This window comes from Callorhinus ursinus, unplaced genomic scaffold (genome assembly GCF_003265705.2).
Source record: "Callorhinus ursinus isolate GAN/ISIS: 27379988/994484 unplaced genomic scaffold, GSC_fseal_2.0 scaffold33, whole genome shotgun sequence".
NCBI lineage: Eukaryota > Metazoa > Chordata > Mammalia > Carnivora > Otariidae > Callorhinus > Callorhinus ursinus.
In genome coordinates, this window is record NW_027397095.1 from 15,050,674 (window position 1) to 15,054,237 (window position 3,564).

General features: G+C 40.3%; 1 non-coding gene across 1 annotated transcript; it reads right to left on the bottom strand.

Moving 5' to 3' along the window:
• Positions 1–248: 248 nt before the first annotated feature.
• Positions 249–351, bottom strand: LOC112809497 (U6 spliceosomal RNA). Its single transcript, XR_003204605.1, has one exon. It is a non-coding gene; the product is annotated as a U6 spliceosomal RNA (small nuclear RNA).
• Between the last annotated feature and the right edge of the window lie 3,213 nt (positions 352–3,564).

Sequence of the window (3,564 nt, forward strand, 5' to 3'; positions counted from 1 at the left end):
GTGCAGAGATTACTTAAAAATAAAATCTTCAGGGCCACCTGGGTGACTCAGATTAAGCGTCTGCCTTCAGCCTAGGTCATGGTCTTGGGGTCCTGGGATTGAAGCCCCACGTCGGGCTCCCCGCTCATCCGGGAGTCTGCTTCTCCCTCTCCCTCTGCCCCTCCTCCCGCTCATGCTCTCTCTCACTCTCAAATAAATAAATAAATAATCTTTAAACGAAAAAAAATTAAAAACAAAATTGTTAAAAATAAAATATGGAACGCTTCACAAATTTACGTGTCATCCTTGCATGGGGCCATGCTAATCTCTGTATTGTTCCAATTTCAGTGTATGTGCTGCCCAAGTGAGCAGTGGAATGACCATCCTATACATGTTTCCTTGTGCACCTATGTAAGAGTTTTTCTGGAGTTTGTATAGCCAGGATCATCCTTGCATTTCTTGTGAACTAGTAATTTATGAAAATTCCCTTTTCTCCTCATCCTCATGACTGTTACTATCAGACTTCCTTCTAAAAACATTCACATTCTATTCTCATATGTAAGTATTTCATTATTCCGGGATTTATTTTTGTCCATGGTGTGTGGGAGTGATCTATCAATGTCTTCCATTTGGACGACCAATTTTTCCAGAACCATTTAATCAATAGTCCATCCTCTCTCTTCTTATTTATAACGTCACCTCAGTCATGTAGCAAGTTTCCATATATGAGTGCGTCTGTCCTGGTTTCTCTGTTCCATGCCATTGAAACACTTACCTGTCCCTGGGCCAATGCCACGATGTCTTCATTGCTATATCTTTATAATAAGTCATCGTACCTGGTAAGGAAAATTCACTCTTCTTGTTCTTCAGAATATGTGAGTTATTGACTCTTCTCTTCCATACAATTTGGAGGACCAACTTACCAAATTCCATGCGCGCACGCGCACACACACACACACACACACCTGCAGGGATTTTTATTGGAATTGTATTAAATTTATAGATCATTTGGGAGAGAATTGATCTCTTTATGATACTGTGTCTTCCCATCATTGAACATTGTGTACCTCTCTCTTTAGTAAAGTCATCTTCTAATTTTCGCTAGAAAGGTTCTACGTATCTTTTGTTAAATCTGCTTAACAAAAAGCTAGTTGTTTAATAGCTTTTGTCCTATTATGAGTATTTTTTCTATTTTGGTTTTTGATTAGTCATTCTTAATATACAGAATCCTCTTGAATTTATATATATATATTTTTTTTTCTTAAATAAGCTCTAAGCCCAACATGGGACTCGAACTCATGACCCTGAGATCAAGAGTCACACACTCCACCAACTGAGCCAGCAGGCACCCCCACTGGTTAACTATTTAGAAAAAAAGTCTATTTATCAACACCCCCACTTCATGCACATTAAAGGGTAAAAATAAATAAGTAAAACCATAAGAATCCAGAAGACAGTCTAAGTGAATATTTATCTGATCTCTAGAAGGGGAAAACTGTTCTATGTATGGGGGCGGGGAAGCAAGAGATTGATCATGTAAACCTCTGTAAATAAAAGGATCATGAATTAAAAGACTAACAATAAGCCAAGCACGGAATAATGTACTTATTGCATGAAGCGCTGATGCCGTGTCTGATAAAGAACACGGAGAGACCCCGACAGAGAAACGACGAGCACAAGCCTGATCTGTTCGCGAAGGGGGGATAAAAATGATGAGGGACTAAGAGATTGTTTGGCCCCACTAAAAACCCCGGAAAGGTAAATTAAAACAATAATTAAATGTCATTTCTTGCCTGTCAAATTAGCAAACATATTTTTGAAGTGAGACTGTCGGTGAATTAGAAACTCCTATTCATTGTTGGCGCTTCTTTTTATTATTATTTTTTTAAAGATTTCATTTATTTATTTGACAGAGAGAGTGAGACAACAAGGGAGGGAGCCCAGGCGGGGGAAGCGGGGGAGGGGGAGCCCGATGCGGGACTCGATCCCAGGACCCCGGGACCGTGACCGGAGGGCGGACGCTTAACGACTGAGCCACCCAGGCGCCCCTGGCGCTTCTTTTTAGTAAAGCAACGTGGTTGTCTGAAATACTCATTCACGGCTGCCCGTCACCTTTTGAACAGCATTTCTGTTAGGGTTGCCAGATTTAGCAAATACAAATATAGGACGCCTGGTTAACTTTGAACTTCAGATAAACAACAAATAATTTTTAAGTGCAATTATGTCCCATATATGTTTGGGAAGACTTATATTAAATATTATTCATTGTTTATCTGAAATTTGAACTTAACCAGGTATCCTGTATTTTATCTGGCAACCTCAGTTTTTATATTTGTGGAAATTCCAAGTTTATAAGCCCTGTGTCAGATTCTCAGTGTCTCTCGCTGCTAGCCTGCAAGCAGGTGACCTCAGCTTTGCTTTCAGGAGACTTAGATTTGACAGTGAGGGTGGTAATTAAACCAGGCTCTGCATGGAGCTTCTCTTTTTGCTGACATGGATGATGAAAGGAGAGATTCTGCTTTCTTCTGGGGCTGGCGACAGTGTAGGGCAGTGAGGTTTTTTATAGTGAGGTTCAAAGCCACCATATATGTACAACTCTAGGATGTGCCATTTACTTAGGCTATGATCTTTTGCATCAAGCTTGTTCAGTGACCTGGTTTGGGGCATCGTTTCAGGCAGTTTAGACTTGATTATCCAGTCCTGCCAACAATTCTGTGAAAAACTCAATATCCTTTAGAAACTCCTTTTCCGCTAAACCTTCCAGAGTCAGCATCTACTGCTCTTGATTAAGAATCTTGACTGACTGGGGGTGCCTGGCTGGCTCAGTCGGCAGAGCGTGTGACTCTTGATTTCAGGGTTGTAGGTTCGAGCACCCACATTGTGGGTTGTGGGTTTGAGCATCTACATTGGATGTAGAGATAACTTAAAAATAAAATCTTAAAAAAAAAGAATCCTAATTCGTAGACTGTATGTATCAAAAGCCTTAAAAATGTGCACATCGAGTCCCCATTCTAAGACATTTCACTCTGTACTGTGGACAAAAATTTGTGCGCAAAGGTGTTCATCTAAGTGTTATTTAGAAAACTGAAAAACTGGGGGCGCCTGGTGGCTCAGTCGCTTAAGCGTCTGCCTTCGGCTCAGGTCAGGATCCCAGGGTCCTGGGATTAAGCCCCAAGTCGAGCTCCCTGCTCAGCGGGGAGCCTGCTTCTCCCTCTCCCTCTGGCTCTCCCCTGGCTTGTGCTCTCTCTCTCAAATTAATAAATAAAATCTAAAAAAAAAAAACAACCAAAAAACTGGAAACAATCTAAACCTCAAACATCTAGTTCTAGAAATCGGGAGTCTGTGCAATCATTAAATGGAATCGTTAGAGGAATATTTAAGGACATGGAAAATGCTATAATATTAAGTGACAAAATCAAGATAAAAATGTACATATGTCGTATGATCTCTATTGTGTAAAAACAAACAAAAAAGGGCAGGAAAAGAATCTGGAAGAAAATATGCCAAAATGGTGTTGCTCTGGGTTATCAGCTTATTTTTTTCCTGCTTTTTTATACTTTTCGATTTGTTACATAGTGAGTAAGA